Source organism: Bos taurus, chromosome 20, assembly GCF_002263795.3.
Source record: "Bos taurus isolate L1 Dominette 01449 registration number 42190680 breed Hereford chromosome 20, ARS-UCD2.0, whole genome shotgun sequence".
Lineage (NCBI taxonomy): Eukaryota > Metazoa > Chordata > Mammalia > Artiodactyla > Bovidae > Bos > Bos taurus.
Genome location: NC_037347.1, coordinates 9,112,863 through 9,134,972, shown reverse-complemented (window position 1 = coordinate 9,134,972; position 22,110 = coordinate 9,112,863). Strand labels below are relative to the sequence as shown.

Sequence of the window (22,110 nt, the reverse complement as noted above, 5' to 3'; positions counted from 1 at the left end):
AATAGTAAAGTGAATCTCCATGTCTCACACCAAGTTTGATTTATGACGAAGCTTATTTCATCTATACCCACCCACTCCGCTACCTCACAACTAGGATGATTTTGAAGTATATCCATGACAACTTATTGTTCCATCTATACCTATTTTAGGACATATCTCAAACATAAGCACTTTTCTCTTTAAACTTAGTTATAATGTAATATCTGCAAAAATCAAGTTTCCTTAATCATTAAATATCCAGTCAATATTCAAGTTTCTCTAGAAAATCCAATTTTTTGGCTTTGGAGTGAAAGACAGGTTTTTGAAATTTTGTCAATTTTAGCCAATTTTCCACCTCTCAGATGTCATAGAAGAGTTTGGAAGGTTGAAAGGAAAGATCTCTTTGGGAGCTCTGATAATTAATATAAACAGAAGGAAAAACTATTTGGACTTCCTTCACCTGAAGTCAATGATTGTTAATACTGAAGAAGTTGTTACACATGATCCAGCCCCACCACACTTCCTTATTGTAAACTGAGGCACAGAGGAGTAAACTCTCTTCATCAAATTCACACCGCTAATTTATGACAAAGTCTTCAATTTTAAACTCTTAGAGGCTCTATTTAGGATCCTACTTACTTTGTTTTTTAAAATTGCTACAGAAGGACCTCTATGTCTAGGGCTTTTGTGTGGATTTAAGCTCTGTGTGGCTACTCTGATGGTTTAGAGCTGTGCTGTCCAAATAAGTGCTCATCAGCTACATGTGGCTTTTGAGCACATGAAATATGAATAATCTGATTTGGGACTTGCTGTACATATAAAATACACACTGGATTTCAAAAATTCAATGAATAAAAGGCAAAATATCTCATTAATAATTATTCTGTTGATTAATGTTGAAATAACATTTTATTTATTGGGTTATAAAAAATAATGTTCAAATTAAGTTCATCTGTTTCTTTTTACTTTCTTATCATGGCTACTAGAAAATATAAATTTCTTTTTGGCTCACATTTCTATTGGACAACACTAGTTCAGAGATTATCTTTTCAATGCAGGATTCCATCAGTTCATTATACAGCCAGGCCCTGCGGCTGGAGAGACCTGGGAGAGGTCATCTATCCCACTGGTCTCTTAGCACTAAGGCTGGAAGCTAACCAAACCATCCAACAATAAATCTTATTTTTAAATATTTGTAGAACAATAAATCTCTTAACTTCCCATGGCTTGGTCTAACATTAGTGAGTCCTACAAGTAAGAGAGTCTTACATCTACTTGTATGAGTATTGTAAACAAAGCACTAGGAATTATTCTTGAACTATCCTTCCATCAACCTTCATGACTGATCTAAAAGTAAGTTCTACTTTCCAAATACCTCTCAGATCTCTACATTTATCCTCATCGTGACCTCCGCAAGCAACTGCCTGGTCCAGGCAGCCACGATCTCACCTGAGCCACTGCATTGATCTCATTGTTGGTCTTCCACACCGCTCTTACTCCACCTTGGAAATCCATTCTCCACGTAGCAGTGCAGTAAGCTTCTCAGTGAGCACAGACAACCATGTCATTCCCCTCCTCAAAGGCCTCTAGTGCTTCCCATTTATTTCAGGATAAAATTCAAAATCTGAACGTGACCTTCAAGCTCAGCACGGTCTGATCCATTTCTTCAGCAGCACCTTGCCCATGTTCCCCACGCTGTCTGCATTTTACTCATATTGGTCTTCTCTCAGTTCCTCATCCCTATCATACTCCCCTCCCTTCAGAACCTCTGCACATGCAGTTCCCATCGCCTGTAATACTCTTGCTCTCCCTCCACCCTCTGTCGTCTGAACGATATCCATTTATTCAGATCCAGCTCAAAGCGTCCCTTCCTCAGCACTTCCTGACCAGGGCAGGTATACTAATGTCAACACGCAGCACAGATCAGAGCAGTCATTTTCATTTGTTTGTGTGATTATTCATTTAATGTCTAACTCCCTTTGTAAACTCTTTGCTCCATGATGGTGGTGAGCCCATTAGCTCACACTCACTATTGTATCCCACTATACTGCCTGGCACATAACAGGCCCTCAATTAATGGGAAGGATAAAGGAAGAAAGGTGAGGTGGTTGTACCAATAAGAACCAACCCTGCCTCTTCTTTCTTTACTAGAGTGGAAAGGGAACACCCCTCATCACTGTTCCTTCACAGTTCATTAACATGCTCCTGGACAGACCACCTGAGTACCCCAGCTAAGGATTAAGTCACTTCAGTCATGTCCACCTCTTTGTGACCCCATGGACTGCAGCCTGCCAGGCTCCTCTGTCTATGGGATTCTCCAGGCAAGAATACTGGAGTGGGTTGCCATTTCCTTTTCCGGGGGATCTTCCTGACCCAGGGATCAAACCCATATCTCTTATGTCTCCTGCCTTGGCAGGCAGGTTCTTTACCACTAGCACCACCTGGGAAGCCCCCACCCCAGCTATGGATTAGCAAATTCTATGAGCTCTATTTTCAGTGTCCATCCACAATGCAACCACCTCTACTACCTGTACTATGGTCCAAGCCACAGGTTTCTTCCAAGATCTTTGACCTTTACTTTGAAACAGATGAGAATTACCTTTTAATAGAACCACTCAACTCTCCTCCTTCACCCTTGGCTCCTCAAGGCCTACTCAACACGACAGTCAAATTGATTCTATTAAATGGAAGTCAGATCTTTTCACTCCCCTGCCTAAAACTCTCCAACAATCTTCGGGTTTAAAGTCTGAGCTCATCCTGGGGCCTGCAGGTTCTCCATGATGTCGTTACCCCTCTGACCTCATGTCCCACCGCACTCTCCCTTTCTTACTCCACTCTAAGCCTAACGGCCTCTGGTTGTTTCTTGCACACACCAGGCATTCTCCCACCTCACAGCCTTTGCACCTGCTGCTCTTTTTGCCTAGAAGCTCTTCCTCTGGATACCTACATGATTCTCTCTTTGCTTCCTTCCAGTTTTTGTTCAATATCACCTTTTCAATGAGGCCACCCTAATTCTGATCCCTCCACCCGACATTCCCTATTCTCTCTCCTTCCTTGTTTTATTTTTTCTCCGTATCTTCTAACAAATTATATAACTTATTTTACTCATTGTCCAATTCTCTCTACTAGAATGCAGACTCCATGAGGGCAGGAATGTTTGTTTTTTGTTTCCTGTTATACCCCCAGTGCCTAAAACAGTGTTTGTCAGGAGGCTGTTGCCAAATAAATGTCTGTTGACTCCAAGACTAAGGTTCAGCCCATGTACCTGAAAAACAGGTGGACTTGCAACCAGCCATCCAGCATGACCACACAGAGCTGGCCTGTTTGTGTTAGGAGGGCCAGCTTGGCTCCACTTTGGAGCTATTTCAAGAGACTTGGAGGTTCCCTAAGCCCAGGTCAGCTGCTCACTGTCCCAGCTCAGTTCTGGTAACTGTGTGTAGGGCCAAGGAAGCAATCTGGCTCCAGGGAACATCTAAATAGCTCCTCCCCATGTTCTCCCACCTGCCCCTCCTCCATCCCCACCGCATACAAATATACCACACACAAATATACCACACAGCCCTCTCCCTTTCCAAGGACACAACTCAGGCTATTTCTAAAACTGAGATTCTGATCCAAAACAGTAGCACATAGAGTATCTCCATGTGCACAGGAAAAGACAGGAGACCTCTGAGCAATTTCCTGGCCCCATATTTTTCCATGCCAGTAAATGAAGCCTTCTTTAGCTCGGGGAATCTCTCTCTGAACCAAGCCAATGCCTTAATGGCACATTCCATTCCTTACTGCCCGGTCTTCTTTCTTTGTTCTTTTATTTTCCATTTTAAGTGATGGATGCCTGGATCCCTTCTGTCATCAAAACTTTGACAACCAGCTCTCCCGGGTGTTAACTACTAGTTAGGGTACACATAATGCTAATGGAGAGTTTCTTTCCTAAATAGGCATTTATTTAATAATACATAATACTTAAATTGCGCTCTCTGCCTTCAAAGAGTTTTGCAAACTTTACACTTCATTAAGCTGAGCAGCATTTGAGTTCCTGTTTTATGGCTGAGAACGGAGAAAAGTTAAACAATTTGCCTAAGGCTACAACTAGCTGTGCTTTGGACAAAGTACTTTGTCTTTTTTTAATGGATAAGGAAAATATAACCAATTTAAAAATGCAGTTATTTAACAACTGTCGTGATCAGTAAATTAGTCTTGAGTGCTTTCTGTGTTTTTTAAGACCATATTTGTGGTTCTTCCTTGGCTGTACTCATGCCTCCTTGTCTCCAGACACCACTTCACAGTTCCTCTTCTCCTTCCTCCCTGACTCCTACCCTTCCTCCTATTCCTCGCTTTTTTTCTCTCCTGGCTCTTGGATAATTTAGCTTTTAGGAGGAACCAGCTCTACCCCAATCCTGATCCCTGTTCCTCTGGGACCTACTCTCAGGTGATAAGGATATTGTTGTTAGTGGATTAAGAAGGGTTTAAGTCAAGTTTCTATGGATGGAGAAAACCAAAGAATAAATTGTATAATATCTTTTTGGCTTATCAGTTTTAGTGGTGCGTAATTTAAAACATTTTAAATGCAAACAAATATGGATAGGTTATGGAGTAGAATGCAAAACCTAGGACAGGCTAAAGTCTGAAATTCTACCTATGGCAGGTCACTTAGGATTTCCTTTCCAGATTTTTCTCTCCCATTAGCAGTACATGGATTAGAAAACTCTGACAAGAATTGATACAACGTGGCACTTCCTCTGAGCTCTCTGGACATGAAATATCAGGATTGATTTTCTAAGGGCTAGTAGAATCGGTCCTGTTATTTTATTGTTCCTTTGAGCAAGTAATTTTTTTTTAAGGCTGTCTTGAAGGTAATGAAGATAAGTTGGGGCATCTTTTCCTCTGAATCTTGAATATCCACCAGGCAGCATCTTTATTAAGCTAAGGGCAGAGTGGCCTTTTTCTCATCATTCAACAAATAAAAGCAGTAAGCAAAGAAACCTATGATACTTGAGACTATGATTAAAAAGAAAAATCTGGGACATGTGTTCAAAGATAAATTTCTATTACATAATAATTTCACACTGAACATGTTGAAGACCTTTAAAGAGAATAAAAATATGTGAAATAAAGGCTAAGCCACAATGACTTGGATTTGGCTTTAACATGTCTGCCCCAAGGTGTACATGCCCTCGAGCCCCGAAGATACTTAAGCTCACGGCAGCATTTGCAGAAAAGGTACAGCAGCATGTATGTAAAAGAGTAAAGAGCTAAGGGCACAGAACCCCGCTCCCTCACCTACTAACTTCCCTAGGCCTCTCTTTTCTCAGCTATAACAACAGGATAATCACTCCTCATTTATCAAATATTTCTAGCTCTTCTCCTGAGCACATTGTCAGATTGCACCTCCCTACTCCCTTTACATATAGGCATGGCCATGTGACTAGCTTTGGTCAACAAAATGTGAGCCCAAGTGACGTGTGTCATTTCCTTCTGGAATCTTTGAGAATCAGTCCACGATTTCCATAATTTTCTTTTCCTCTACCATAGCAACCTGAAACATTTCCAGTATAGCTGTTCTGTCAGCCCAGGTCCTAAAGTTAACATGACCTAGGTCAAAGCCATTGTTGATTCACATAATGAATATGTAATGGAAGGGCGAGATAAATCCTTGTTTTCTTTCTTTCTTTCTTTTTTAAGCCATGGCGATTTAGAGTTTGCTTGTCATTGAAGCATTACCTAGTCTATCCAGACTAATACACTACTTCATTGATCTGGGGAAAGATTAAAACCAGACACCTAATAGCAATATTCATGGCACATAGCAAGTGCTAGATAAAAGCTAGTTCTTTCCTTTCTTACCAAATTTCTCTGCTGTGGGATCCTTCTCAGCTCTTCCTTAGCAGCCCTGAGATGGTTGTTTCCAGTTTGAGAAGAATGAAAATAAACTTTAAGACTTCTTAAAGCATCCCCTCATACCCTTTAAGAAAATGAGAGAGCCCTTGAGAGGTGCAGAGTTGGGAATTCCCATAATGAGAAGAGAAGCTCCTCTCTGTGTGTCTTATCAAGGAAATCAGCCATAAAGTAAAACCAATGAACTCTGAAAATTTCCCACCGCAGAGAATGCTCTACCTGAAAGCAATATGGTGCTGCGAAGGAGTTGGCATCAAGGGCACAGACCTTTTGTAGGGATTTGGTTCTGACTTTTCTGTAACAGGCTATCTGTACTAGAGCAAGGTCAGGGCCTTGATCTACTCAGTACCTGCTTTTCTGACATTTTGGGGAGAAGGACGAAGATGGTCAGACCTCAAACTTTTAGCTTTTTCCTCACTGGCTTCTTGAGAGGTCTCTCCCTTCCTTTGCCTGATCCAGGCTGTGACTTCATGAGTCTGAGAGAAGAAGCCAATGGGCCACTGCTGCTCATTTAGTCCAATCAGTTCAGTTCAGGTGCTCAGTCATGTCTGACTCTTTGCGACCCCATGGACTGCAGCACACCAGGCTTCCCTGTTCATCACCAACTCCCAGAGCTTGCTCAAACTCACTTAGACTTAATCATTAACAATTCATTGAATTAGATCATCAACCTTGTACTTTTTTAGGGTGTTTGACTCCACATTGGAAGAGAAAAGTTCCTACTAAATTTACTCTAGTAAATTTAGTTTCCTTCTAAATTTACTCTAGTAAATTTAGTCTTTGAGACCTATCCAGAGGGTAAATCTAATTGATCCATTTAGAAGGCATTCATTAGGGCTGTGGTTCTCTACACTGTTCAAATTCTTGAGAATAGAAGAAGGAAAGAGGAAGGGAGTATATATGAGACAGAGCTGAATAAGACCTCCACCTCTGCAGTCTCTTCCAGAAATTAGAGGCAAGCAAGAACCTCTATTTCAGAACCTTCAGTGAGAGATGAGATATGCAGAAAAATAGGAAATGTGACCAAGGGGCACAGTCCTTCAGAAGATTCGTATTAAGCATCTGTGGAAGGAGAGGCACTGTGCTGGGCAGAGTCATAGTCCGGACTTTCTCGAGGGGAGCTGTTTCGTGAGGCTTCCCTGCAGAACTCTAACATCCCTGCCCTCCCCCAACTATTGGGTGCCAGGAGTACCCCCTGGTCACTGTGATAACCAAAAGGCACCCTCCCTGCTTCCAGACGCCTGGGGGTAGGGGTGGTAGTGGAATGCACTGTCCCCAGTTGAGCACTACTGAACCTGAGTCAGATAGCTGCTGGCAGCGCTGCATTAGAAGCCTCTCCAAGGGGCGTAAAGGGCCCCAGTGACGGCAGAAGGATCCGAAGAGAAGCCCACCCGAGGCCTCCTTCCTCCCCTGAGGTGACGCTCACTGTCTACATCTTACCCTGTTTTATGCACCCAAAGTTCCAAATGAGGCAGGACCAGCTTTGAAGTGCTGGTAGTTCTGAAGAGACTTTCAATTTAACTGGAGTTTGGGGAATGAATAGAATTATTAGAAGAAAGAGGAAGAAGCTATAAAAGGTGCAAATTGGTTAGAAAGAACCCCTAGACATCGCATGATACTAAACCAGTTGGCTATTAGGTGTCGATGGGGCCCTTTGGAGCTAGCCCACAGCCCCATGAGAGAGCTTAGAGGGCTGAAGGCACCTCACATTGGGGTTCATGTTGCATGGCCACCTCAGGGGTCTGGCATATACTTATGTCAGCTCACAACCCTCTTCCTCATTTTTAGGTTGCATTCACTAGAGAAAGGGGGAGGATGAAGAGAGAAAGGGAAACTAACATTTACTGAGCATGTAGTATGGTCAGATAGAGTGCTAGGAATGTTCCAACCTTCTATGTCACAGAGAGGCTGAGTGAGGTAGAAGGAGCATAAACTAGGAAGGTAGGCTGCCAGGGGTTTGAATTCTATGTCTTCATTTACCAACTGTGAGCAGTTAATCTCTGAGGCTCAGGTTTCTCATATGGAAGCAAAATAAACAAGAAAGAAAACCACCTCACAAGGTTAATTCTGAGATTTCATAAAATAAGACGTATAAAACACCTGACCAAAAACCAAAACCAAAACACTCAATAAATAATAACTATACTAGTATTTTTTGGTTTCCTAACAACACTGGTAAGAAGAGATTCTCATGGTCATAAAGAGGAAGGAGAAGGACCTGAAACAAGATTAGGGCTGGAAGTTTAGAAAAATGATAACACAAATCAATAATTCTCATTCTAAGTTCTTTGTTTTTTACTCCAGGCCTTTTCATCTGGACCTCCTGAGGGAAAATTTAAGCAATTGCTCTAGACCTGAAATGGGCCTCAGAGAGCCCTGGTTATGCACTGGCCGAACCATTGGGATGGAGGGGAGGGGTTTCTGCGTCAAATGTTGCAGACAGAGACACAGTGGGGAGCATGCAGAGGGGCGCGGCCTGCTGGAGGGGAGACAGAAAACCCCACCTTCCTGAGGTGGCTGACGAGACCAGCGTCTCAAGAAGGAGGTGTGTGGAGGTCTGGGGATTTGATGCCTTCTACTTGAATTCTTTGAAGAACCGACACATGGAAGGACTGGATTTGTTTTGTGTGGTCCCAGTGAGTAGAAACGGAGAAGGCAATGGCACCCCACTCCAGTACTCTTGCCTGGAAAATCCCATGCGCGGAGGAGCCTGGTAGGCTGCAGTCCATGGGGTTGTGAAGAGTCGGACACGACTGAGCGACTTCACTTTCACTTTTCACTTTCATGCATTGGAGAAGGAAATGGCAACCCACTCCAGTGTTCTTGCCTGGAGAATCCCAGGGACGGGGAAGCCTGGTGGACTGCTGTCTATGGGGCCACACAGAGTTGGACACGACTGAAGTGACTTAGCAGCAGTAGCAGTAGCAGTGAGTAGAAATAGGGTCAATGGATGGAGGTGAATATAGAAAGCTCAAATTGGGTTTTATTCATGTAGTGTCCATAGCACCAGCATAGAGCCTTGCCCACATGGGACAGCCAAGGGTGAGTAGCTGCTAGGATTATTATTGCCTGGCCTTGGGACAAGCACCCAACTTGGAAAAGCCGATTGTATCTGCACTGGCCCATATGCCTGACACCTTTGTTAGAAAAAACTATGTCAGCCAGCAGTGACACTCAGGGTGGCCCATTTTTAAAAGTCTAGTGAGGGCTTCTTTTTTCCTGCCGTCAACACCTCATTTTGCAAACACTGAAAAAAAGAAAAACAGAAAAACTTTCTATCTGGCTTAAAGGTTGTTTATGGAATAAAGCTAAATAACTATCCATGGGATGATCTGGAAGTGAAATTTTAAGCTAGATAAACATTGAGCCTGCTATGAAAGGTCATTCTAACTTCCTTTGACCCTCTCATAACTGTGATCCTCAGCATTTTGGTTTGTGGCAAGAAAGCAATGCTTTTCTCCTCCCATCTAGACGGTCTACTGGTCTTGTTTCCTTTTATAGTTTTTGATGAGGAATAAAGCCTGTACTTGACATGAGCTCCAAGCCCAGACTTTTCCTGCCTGATCCATTAAATGCATATTTTGATGAATCTAATGCATAAAATTGATAGATTTGTAAAGGCTGCTGGCCCAGAAGATATAGAAACCTCATCATCTCTCTATCTCGAGTTCACTGAAGCAAAAACTCCCAAATGCAGCATCTGCATAAAAACCCTGCCTGTAACTAAAGAGATGTGGAGGAGAAGTTATATGGATCTGGATTGCCCTTGCTGCCTGCGCCACATTTTCACTTTTCATTAATTCATCCCAAAAAAGGTCCATCAGGTTCCAACTCTGTGACAAGAACAGTGCCAAGCGGTGCCACAGCAACCACCACACTTGCTGAATGTTTCTTATGGAGCAAGAATGTGTAAGTTATCACGTGTATTAACTCATGGGACCTCACAGCATCCTCTGAGGTAGGCTCTACACTTTCCCCCACTTTGCCAGTAAGGAAACTGGTACACAAATAGGTTAAGCAGATTGCTCCAGGTCACACAGGTCACAAAGGAAGGAACCAGGAGGCTTTGGGGAGATAGTTGTTAGACAAAGGAAGAGATTAAACAGTAATGACTACTTCCAGACACTTTCTATCTAGACTTCTATCAAATGTACAAACTTGCTATAGGTAGCAGTTCTGGAGTGGAAAATTTCACTTATACCAGAAGACCTAGATTATTCAAAGCACCTCCATATAATTTATTGGAAAACCCCAGCTTTGGTCTACAGACAGTGGTTTCCAGGTTTCTCAGCATGATTCCCTTTGTAAATTTCATAAATTCCATAACTAACTAACTAAACTCATTTTGCAAATCCCCAGTAAAAATACAAAATAACCAAAAGCTATTTTTAATTCAGTAATTAAAAATTTTACATTAATTTTACATTTTACATTAATTTATATTTCATTAATTACCATGCTATAAAGAACCATATTTGAAAGCAGAAGTACATATACTTTCAAAACATTAGTTAATGTACAAACAGTAGGCATCTGACATCCAAGTAGAGACCCCTTAACTCCTTGCAATAACTCCATAGACCCTGCAGATTCACAGAGCTGCATGATTTCTGCTGAATCATCCATCATCTCTCAGTTTTAGTCTACTCATCTTTAAAGCGGGGATAATAAGAACTTTTACAAAGAATCTCAGAGAGGATTAAGATGAGACCAACAAGAATTTGGAGGGTTCTTGTCTGAGGAAGTACAAAAATTGTTAAAAAACAGTCTCTGACAAATATGGTTCCAATGTAGTTAGGGAGAACAGACACATGAAAGAATTAGTAAGCAGGGCAACCCATTAAGCTAAACTATGTCTGGAAGCTTCTAGAATGTGATCTAATAACATATAAGGCATACAAAGAAAGATACTTTGAATAATCCAGGTCTTCTGGCAGCAATGAGTTTTCCACTCTTAAACTGCTACCTATAGCAAGTCTGTACATCTGGTAAAAGTCTAGATAGAAAGTGTCTGGAAGTAATCCTTGTTGTTTAATCTCTTCCTGTGTCTCTTTCCTTATATATATGTAAGATGTACGTAGAGAGGGTTCACTATCACCTTACACACAGAAGGGAAATTCAGTTGATGGAAAAGCCATCAGATATTTTTTATTGTTTTTGCCAGAGGTCTGCTGTCCATGGCTGGGACCCTTGAAGTTACAGAGACGCACAGATTGGCTGGGTTTAGATTCATCCCTTGCTGTGCTGCACTGAGACTAAAGCTGGGAAACAGGGGCATATATGCACATCATAGTGATGGAAGATTTTGGTCTGGTTTGGTTTGGTTTGAAACTGCAACTCGTATTTATTAAATGACTAACATGGACAGGAAGTTATACTATGGCCCTAATATTAATATTTAATGATAGTTTGATCCAAATGTAATTTAAGGCACATTTTTCATGCAAATTGAAACTTGCTGCTTAACTGGCTCAACTCCCAGCATAATGTTACATACAATCTTGCAGTTTTACAGCCTGCATTCATCATATTTTCAGGATATAATTGACTCCAGGGCATAGAATTTTGGAAGAAGTTTCCCTCAATGACACTGACTTGGGGGCAGCAGAAATTACTCCAGCCTCTCCCTTTATTCTTGTTGGGTTGAAAAAAAAAAAAACCCTTCAATCATCCCAGCATTCCAAGTTCATGATGCTAATGAGTACACAATTTGATAACTTAGATGCCTCTCTTCCCTCCTCCTCCAAGAGAGTTTCAGGTCCTGTGGGTAGGAGGGAAAGTTCAGATTACTAATTAAAAGAGCTAACATTTATTGAATATTACTATGAGGCAGGCAATGTGAGTAAGCAGTTGCATGAATTATCACTCTTAATCCTCACAACAAACCCTAAGAGGATGGTGCTATTTTATACCTGTCATGCAGATGAAAAAATTAAACTATGCATGATCACACTACTGGCGAGCGAGAGGGTAGGGACTTGATCTCAAATAGCTGCCCCCAGAGCAGGGGTTGTAACCACTCCTTTATACTGCCTTGCCACCCGCCCTCATACCTGGCTTCCAGGACTGTTTACTCACCCTGGTTGACACTCATATTTCACATGTTGCCAAGGGAATAGGGACACTATAAATTTAGAGGCAACTGAAGGAGAAGGAACATAGCCTCTGGCTGTGGCTTTATATATGGCATTCGGTGACATGCTGGCAGGGAAAGGACAAGAGGAATGTAGATGGATGTGAAGTGACCATCCTTAAGGAAATTATCAGAACATGGAACTTAAAATCAGAAGCATTTTCATTATGTATCGATATGTACTTAATTGATCTAATCCCTTATTGATGAACAATTATGCTATACTAATCTTATTTTTTAATCTTGCATTGTAGGTATATCTTTTTACATCATCTAAGTATATTTGTAAGATAATTTCTAAGAAGAGTGACTTTTACATTATTATAGACACTCACAAATTGCTCTCTACAGTGAAGTTTTACTAATTCTGCATTCCACCGTCTACATATGACAGTACTCTCCAGATCCACAGAAACAAATATGCCAACAAGGGCCTCAATTTTTGTCTCATCAAGTAGGTAAAAAATGGTATCTCATAGTTTTAATTTGCATTTATTTATTATGAATAAAAGACTCTTGAGAGTCCCTGGACAGCAAGGAGATCAAACCAGTCAATCCTAAAGAAAATCAACCCTGAATATTCACTGGAAGAACTGATGCTGAAGCTAAAGCTCCAAGACCTTGGTCACCTGATGCAATAACTGACTCATTGGAAAAGACCCTGGTGCTGGGAAAGGTTGAAGGCAGGAGGAGAAGGGGACGACAGAGATGAGATGGTTGGATGGCATCACTGACTTAGTAGACATGAATTTGAGCAAACTGTGGAAGATAGTAAAGGACAGGAAAGCCCAGTGTGCTGCAGTCCATGGGGTCACAAAGAGTCGGACACAACTGAGCAACTGAGCAACAACAACATATTATCTTTTGTTTTTCGCATGTTTAAGAACTAACTACATTTCATTTAATATGAAATGTGTTTCATATCATCTGCCCATTTTCTGGTCATATTAAGTTCTTTGTGATATATATGTTTAGAATTTTTCCCCTAGTTTTTTATTTGCTATTTTGATCTTGCTTATTGAATTTGGGCCCTATAGAAGCTTTTTAACTTTAATGTATAACAAGTGTTAAGGCTTTTAGATAAAACTAGAAAGACTTTTCCTACTTTGAGATTTTAAAAAAAAATCTGCCATTTTCCTATTATTTTTATGTTTTTATTTTTAACATTTTAAATCTTTGATCTATCTTGAATTTTACGAAATAAAGAACAGATATAAGTTGGTTTTCTCTCTAGGTGTCCCAACAATTAGTTACATAATCTAACTTTCCTCTCTGATATGCAATGCTATTTTTGTCGTATATTAAATTTCCATATGTTTTTAGGTTCACTCACTTGCCTTCTGTCCATGTGTCAATGAGCACATTCAAGCCTCTATCACTAACTCAGAGTTTAGCTTTCTCTTCTGTATTAATAACATTCTCAAATCAACACACAATAAGTTAATGGAACACTATGAATTTCTTGCAATAACACAAGTCCTCTCTTCTCCTCCACTGCCACTAGCTAACAAAATTCAGGGATCTTTTTTTTTATCATCACTAGGAAAAATTTAATTACAATAGTAAATCTATATGAAAGTACAGGGGACTGAGAATCAGATACTACATTCTTGGTCAAATAAACAATTAGGGGTTAATCCACAGTTTCCTTTTATAAGAGCCAGTGATTTTGGATAGTCTCTATGTATCTGTGTTTATACACATGTGTGTAAAGCACATGTGCCATGAACAGAAGACATAACACATTATTAAGTAAACCAACACTGTCTCCCAAAAAATCCACATGGTTGAAGGCAAATACACTTGGCACTTTCTATCCTAATCCTTCTGGGGTAGGATCTGCTCACAGCTGAATGTCCTTCCTAACTGTAGACACCAAGTATGTGATACCACAATTCCTTTCCTAGGAGGCTCCGAAAGAGCAAGAGGAGCTAGTGTAAAGTGTGAGACATCTGAGCACTTAAAGCTTGTGCAGACACACCAAAATGATGTATTACTGAGCTGCACCTTCTTTTCCAAAACCTAGGCTCTTCTCTCCTTCTCCAACATCCTCATTAAGACTCATGGCCTAGGCTACAGCCAGCAGATAAGAATTCTCCACCCTGGGGGGTTGTGTAGACAACGCTGGGCGCAGAGGAGCTGTGGGCATGTGGGAGGAGACAGCAGCTTGCTTGCTGCATTGTGTACTGGCCATCTCCTAAGTGTCGAGAAAGACCACGATTGCCCCGCTCTCTTAAAAAATCCAGTAGGGGCTAGGATTCTGGATATACCGAGAAGTAACCTTGTAGAGCTTTTTGCTTGTTCTTCACCCTAAGAGTTCAGGTTCTAAAAGTTCAGAAGCCCCACCTTGATGGATTAAGTATGGTGCTCCTTATAGCACCTTCAAAGTTTTCATTTCATACATTTTTCAGGATAAGAAAGATCCCTCTTTGTACATTTTTTTTTTTTAACTGAAAAAGCTACTAGGTGTGGAGGGAAAGGAGAGGAAGCTCCACTATGCTATGGGGAAGAAAACCACCTGAATTAGAAAAACAGCAAGAGACAAGTAGTGGCTTTTGTGGTGGGTGTTCCATAAAACAGCACCGAAAACTCAAAGTTCTTTCTCTCCCTACACTTCCTGTGGAAGAGGGCCAGAGGGGCTCGATTAAGGGGGAGAAGCCACTACCTCCATCCAGGCAGAGGCGTTTTGTCCGGGCCCAAGCCAACCAGAGGCTATTCCGGTCCTCTCCCTTGCAATCTTCCGGCCCGGCTTCCTTTCCCCACCCCTCCAACAATAGCCCCCTCTTGATTTCTGTTCTAAGCCAGAACGGTGAGTCCCCAGTGCAGAGGAAGCTCTAAGGATTCTTTCAAACTGGGAAGAGTGAGGGGTGTGTGCTGGCATCTGCTCCTGGGCGGTGATGCTGGGGACCCGCCCCTCTTTTCCCAGAGGTGGGTAGCAGGGGGTCTCTTGTCCCCGTCCTCTAGCTTTCAAAGGAAGAAGCTGGCAGAATACCTCTTTTTCCTGGAAGAAGATAATTTGAGATACTCTATCTTGTACTATTGCATTTAAATATTTTTTCAAACTGCTGAAAAAGCTGGACACCTTTTTGGAATGATGTTCCCCATACTTGTCACTGCCCCTGCTAGGTCTTCCTTAAGCCACAAGATGATACCACAAGGAAGATGCTCCCTTCTGAGGCCCCTCCCCAGATTTATCAGAGCTGGAGAAGTGTCTAGGAATCTATCCCAGTGACTCTGATGTTTGGCTCTCAGAACACACTTGAATAACAATACCCCAGACCTTTACTCTCTGAGATTATCAGGATCCCTTTGTATGGTATCACATTGCTAGTTGAGACCATAAAAGTCATGCCTAATGTTGCTCAGAGCTGAATAGACTTGAAGTTTGTCCAGTAACACCATTATCCAAGAGGGAGTAATGCTGTTTTGGACAAGTTCAGAGTTTATGAAAGGGCTTTGTAACTCCATAGGACAGGGACCTATGTCAATCTGTGTATACAACAGATCAAAACCCTAAGGCAGTGCTGCTCAAACATGAATGTGCACCTGAATCATATGGAGATCATGTTAAAATGCCAATTCTGATTCAGGAGGTCTGGGATACAGCCTGAGATTCTGCTTTTCTAACAAATTCCCAGGTGATACCATACTGTTGGTTGACTACATTTGAGGAACACTGCCATAAGGGATGGGCTTCCACGATGGATCAGCAGTAAAGAATCTGCCTGCAGTGCAGGAGACGTGGGTTCGACCCCTAGGTCAGGAAAATTCCCTGGAGGAGGAAATGGCAACCCACTCCAGCATTCTTGCCTGGAGAATCCCATGGACAGAGGAGCTTGGTGGGCTACAGTCTGCGTGTGTGTGTGGGGGGGGGGGTCACAAAGCAACATGACTGAGGATGCATGCACACCTTAAGGGATACTTAATTTAAAAAAAAGTTATCAGCTGCTTCCTCTTTAATGAGAAACCTGAAAACAAGCAACATCAATTCAGTGACCTTGCGTAAATCATTTACTTTTTCTAGCTTATCTGTTAAACAAGGTAGGTGCCTTTCCTCATCTCTAAAGTGGGGGAGAATACAGCGCCTACTTCTTAGAATGGGAGGGTTAAGTGAAATAATGTACGTAAAGTTCTTGGCAGGCCCCAGACTTGCTAAAAACTCTTCCATAAATGCTGCGGGTGGTGGTGGTGCTCTTGTGGTTATCTCATTCCCCATTAATACCAGTGGCCATCACAGAATGAGGTCAAAGTGGGGCCGTAACAGATCATAGGGAAAGAGAAGGGGAAGAATTCCTTTGTGTGGTCCTGGTATTTGGCACCAAAGAGATAGGCTTTACCAATGAGAGGTCTTAACAACTAAGACAGCAAAGTTGTTATCACATTTATACATATATTTACCACTTTTACATTTGCCATGTAAGTGCAAAACTGCCACAGGCCAGTATTTGTTCGTTTTGGCTGTCTCCAGTGCCTAATTATATAAAGGAAAGGGTATTGTGCACCACAAGGATATCATGTTTCCCTCCCTGAATTCACTCCTTCATGTTTGTGTAAACTCAACCCAAGTGGCATCCCTTTAACTTGGATTTACAGCCCTGCCTGTAAAAACCAGAGAGCACTGAGCATTTCCTACAAGGCTAAATCCTGGCTCACGACTGCCTCAGTCGAGGAAAAACAAATGACCACGCTCTCTCTCGCCAAAAACAATGTGCTAACCCATCATCTGCCCAGAAAAGAAATGGAAAACAAAATGCAACCAACAGTCTTTTCTGTGTATCTGGTAAATGTTTATCACCCACGAACAAGTGGGTAGGGTCCTTACCAAGATGACACATTACTATGCACGTAGCAGCCCCAGGGATGTGATGGAGGAGTAAGCCATTCAGTCAATTCAGGTGGGGAATAAACATGTCAAGCCGGCAGTTTGGCAATGTTCCAGAATCCCAGAGAGTTTGCCTGATTTTTAACTTACTAACTGCTGTGTTTAGTATTAACGAAAAGTGGCATGTTTCACTCTACAGCCCGCTTATTTACCATTCGTTCAACAAATATTTTGTGCATCTATTATATATTCTAGGCTGTACGCTTACAGCAGTGAACAAAAGAAGGCCCTGTCCTCATGGTGCTTACTTTCTAGTGAATTTATGTATTATACATAACTTCTGATGAAGATAAGCTCTTATTCTTTTATCTAAATGCATTTGATATTTGAATAGTTAAAAAGAATAGCCATCATCAGGCTAGCTGTTTCTGACAGTGCACATCAAAGTATCTGCTGTCTCTCTGTCACGTGGAGAACTATATCCATCGCTGCTCTACTTATTAGCCACACAAAGTTTTCTTTTGATAGCAGATTAAACATGACTTGTGGATGCTGATTTTTCAAACACCATTATCAATCCTTCACCTTTCCATGTCAGTATTAACTTAGGGACAGGGATCTAATTTCTAATAAAGGCTCAGCAAAACACACATTGTGTGAAAATAAAACCAAAATAAAATAAAACCAAAATAAAAAGTGAAAATAAAACCAAAAAACTTATATAAAGAATCTTATATTTAAAGAATCTATATTCTTTAAAGTGAATATGAAAACAGTATCTGTGTTTTCTTTGATTAAAGAAAGAATGCATGCTCACTATAAGAGACAAATAATATATAAATGCATAAATCAAAAAGCACTATTCATATAGAATTCCAATATTTATAATTGTAAGTAATTGCTCTTTATAATATATGTCATTGTAGAATATTGATCAGATTGGTTGCATATTCCTTACTCCATAAAACTAACAGCTTCTAGAATAACAATTGATATATTTGAAACTAATTTCTAAAGAGAACAACCAATGCCGAATAGGAATTATGCTTAAAAGTATGGTTCTTAGAACAAAAATGTAAAAATACATTTTAACGTCAATGCAATCCTGAAGAAGATAGAACAAAACAGTGATCACCCATTTTAGAAAATCACAGGATGTCAGCATGAGAGTCTTACAGATCATCTAGTACAGTGGGCAGAAGAGTGTGAACAAGTCCCAGATGAATTCTAATACACACTCACACACACAGTCGCCCTTGAGAGTCACTGGTGTCATCCAACTTCATCATTTTACAGAGAAAACCGAGGTCCAAGCAAGTGCAGACCTGTCAGGTCATACGTGGAGAGGGCAGCAGAGGTTGGCAGAAGCGCCCTGACTCCAGTCTGGTCTTGGTTCTCTTATCCTAAGCCACCTGAGAAGATGCTTGTTTTGCACTTCAGGGTAGAACAACACAGCTGCAATCTACTCTCCAAAGGTTAAGTTCTCCAAGCGAGTCTCTATTGTATGAGGGCCTCTGACTCTAACAAAGGAGCCTCAACGGTTCGGGACATTGGTGGTCGATTTCTGGTCGTTTTTGTGGTTGTGTTTTGCTCTGGTAAAGTGGAGAGGGAAGCTTAACTAAGTTTAAGGATCATTATTACTGGATAGACTAACTAGCATGTAGGTTTTAAAGTTTAGAGTTAGAGAAAAATAGCAGTTGGAGCTCTCTCTCTCTCACACACGCACACCCACAGTAGTGACACCCGTGTTCTCTTTATTGGTGATCGGTGGCTTGCCGCTAAAATGTTTGAGGAGAGGGGTCACTGAGTGTGCTTAGTCTTTACTGTGAGGAGAACATGTCCCTTCAAATCTTTTCGTCTCTGGCTGAGTCACGAACTGCCACAATGGTCTCCAAAAAAAAAAAGTCTCTAGCCCTCCACTGCCAGGGAAAAGGTCATCAACAACTCAGAGCTCACGATCTTGGGGAAGTGGGTGAAAGGGAGAATGAAACGTCCACAACATCATGCAGTCTCTTCATGATGAAAACTGCAGGCTTTCATCCCAAGACAAGCTCTCCCCTACTCCCTCCTCTGCTGAACACAGCTGGCACTTTAATGAGGCGAAATCTGGCTGTTTCTGCCATCAGCAGAGATAAACATCAAAACATTAAACTCTGCTTTCCTTTGTTTTGCAAGATTTGGGGATTCAGGATAGCTTCACTCAATGTGTGCCCAACTCCAAAGCTATGAGGGATGATTTTTTTTTTTGACAGACTCTTGGTATAGTATTGATCAAGGATCTGATACAAATTATAGTGCATATATTCTACTCTCTGCATTCAAAAGACAGTACCTTTAAGTATTAATATAAGACTTTAAAATCACATCTGACATGGGTTGACTCCTACTATTTACCACACTTTGTATTAATTGTGTTACATAAATAATCTTGTTTAATCCTCACTACAACTCGATTACATAGATGCAATTTTATGTTAGGGGAAACTGCAGCTTAGAGGAGTTAATTACCTGGCCAAAATTAAGTGTCAGACAGTAAGCGACAAAGCTGGAATTCAACCCAGATTTGGATAACAACAAAGCCTGTGCTTTGATGTTCTGCTTGCTCGCATTTAATTCACATATCAGCCCACAGGACACATGCTAACATGATTTAACATTTATACAGCAAATTTATGGTTTAGTTATATGTACAGCTTTGGCCCAAATTAATTAATGCAACCTTCTGTGTGTCAAATTCTGGCTCATTTCAAGCTGGAGTTTCCTTAATGATATCACAGAAGAGCCTCTGATGACTCCGAGTAAGAATCACACACTGGAAGTTTCCACAAATACCAACTCACTCCTTGGAATTGAGTGAAGACAGATTGGTAGCAACTAGGCTAAGCTTGTCAGTGACTTTCTTCTTTAGGGAGCTGCATTTTTTCCCCCAGTATCCAACATTCTCATGGCAATGACTTAACGACTCAAATGGAAATACTGAATATGTATTTTTTCTTTTACAGTGAAGAACCTACCCTGAGCTCCTTAATCTTGGGCCACGTTGGAGACACAGGTTCAGGAGGGGCTGTTTTCTGTGCCAAAGGCAGATCCACCTTTTGCCTAACTTGTCAGTGTGACTCTGCTGTCATTTTTTTTCGTATTGTGTTGCATTTGATGCTTTTATTCAATAACCCAAATGAGATAGTATCCTCTGATGTCGTTCTAACCGGGCATAAAATTAAATATATTATCAAGGAAAAATGAAACTGAAAGGAGCACGAAAAATTGCAGCCCTGAGTTTTCTACTGAGTCACATTTGCTGATAAAAGATAAAAAAAAAAAAAAAATGCCCAAGCTGATCGGTCCCGGCTACCTTTTGACCTGAAGATCTATGAAACAGGGTGAATAAGGGTAGGTGGGAGGGGAGCTAGAAACCACTTTCAATTATTAGTAGTATAATTGTGCCTCCACAAGCAGGAAAACGCTATCATATCTCTTTCCCATTGCTCATTTTATAGTGCTCCTAAGGAAAGTCGCTTGGAGAAAAAGGAGAAGAAAAAAGAAGTCTGACTAATGGAACAAAACCCACATAATAGTCCAGTTTTATCATATTTTCTTACTCCTATTAAGATGGCTCAGTTTTAAATAAAGATTAATTACTTGAGCATGGTTAATGCATAGTCTGGCCAAATTAATTTATAAACGAGAGAACAGCTAATTTTATTACACTCTTCACATCCCAGATGACTTCAATCAGTAAATTTCATAGAAATAAATATAAGAAAAAACCTCTGCCTGTCCTTTGTCTTTCAGCCATTCAACACCTCTCTGGGTTGGATGATTAATATTAGTAAATATACACAGTCTTTCAGAGCAACCTCGCTGGTCTATTTTTGACAATGTGATCTTGACTCCCTTGTGGCTTGCCATGATGAGTTCTTTGTAACATTATACTTTCTGATGAATCTAAAGGAAGCAAGATAGACTTTTAAAAATTAATTGTGTGTATAATCTTGACTGGTTTGCTGTATTCTATTTGAGGCTTAAAAAACCAGGCACTGAATAAACATTCTTCAATGTTTAGCTGGGTTTTTCACTCTTACTGACGCAAGTGATCGATCTCAATCTCCCTATCCTACAGGCATGCTGTTTTCCAAAATTAAAGCTGCTTGCCCCTAAATCTTTGCCCTCTTTTGTGTGGCAGATGACATCTTCAACTGACAGTGGATAATAAATTTACACTCAACCCACATGTGGAGCCTGAACACATAAGCACACCCCACCGCTGCTTATAATACAATTCAAAGTGACATTCTCTTCTTTTTCTTCCTCCTGCCTCAGTGAGGCAGAATAACAGTCACAAATTAACAGTCCTCTTTGAGGCAGGGGATGCTGAATGAAAAGGAAAGAACAAGAGCAGGCACCTCCATCGAGACAATGGGTAACAAAATCCCCAGAGCAAACCACAGTTCTTTACAGACACCCTGAGAAGGCTCCCAGGACACAGCACTGAGGAAGAGCGAATTCTCAGTGAGACACGGCACTCCAGTGGCTCTTGGTTAACCCACCAGCTTATCTGTGCCCAAATTCAGATTTAACACAATGTCCTTCTTAGCCCAGTGCAATTCTATGTCCAGTTCTGCCAGGCTCAACCCTGCAGAACATCAGTATTCTCTCAAAAAAAAAAAAAAAAGACATACACGCTTCAATTCTGGGCCATCCTTCAGTCACACCCTTTGATTAAGGATTACACCCAGTAAGGCATTTTCTGTGGAAGATGCCCACAGCAACATCCATCGCAGGGACATTGAAATGGAAGTAGAAAGGACTGCGTGGGTAACTTACCAGCTCCTGAGTCTGAGTGGCTGCAGCCGCCCCCGAGGTTTACCTGATCCCTTGTCTCTCTGTCTTTCTCCCTCTCTTTCTCCCTCCTTGTGTACAGATTGCAGGGAACTTAAAGAACTCGCAGGGACAGTGTTTCGAATGACTTAAGAAAGAGAACAGGAACAATACTTCGTTCTCTTTTTCTCAGATGAGTACCTTCGGGAAGAAGGAAGGAAGGGAGGGGAGAGGGAGGAAGTCAACAACCCTTTGCTTTCCTGAAAAAAAATAAGGAAACAGAAGATAGACATCTCATTTTCTCTTAAACAAAATGTTGGAAGGGGCAAAAAAAAAAAAAAAAAAACTTTGAAAAAAGGAATTCCTCAAATATGCTCTCTGCCCTGGGAGCTTTAAAGAGATGAAAAGCCTTACTGGCCTATCCTGTCCAAACAAATGGTGTTCCAGAAAGGCAGACTCTTCT

The 22,110-nt window shown here is 41.2% G+C and overlaps 1 protein-coding gene across 2 annotated transcripts in view; it reads right to left on the bottom strand.

Moving 5' to 3' along the window:
* ZNF366 (zinc finger protein 366) overlaps positions 1 to 21,807 on the bottom strand; it is a 64,659-nt gene extending 42,852 nt beyond the window's left edge. Inside the window, exon 1 of one of the 2 annotated variants that reach the window (XM_005221415.5) lies at positions 21,654 to 21,807. The gene's annotated coding sequence lies outside the window, so the exon portion shown is untranslated. Of the gene's footprint in view, positions 1 to 1,428; positions 17,540 to 21,653 lie in introns of those variants that run through there. The other variant, XM_005221416.5, reaches the window with a different exon arrangement.
* Between the last annotated feature and the right edge of the window lie 303 nt (positions 21,808 to 22,110).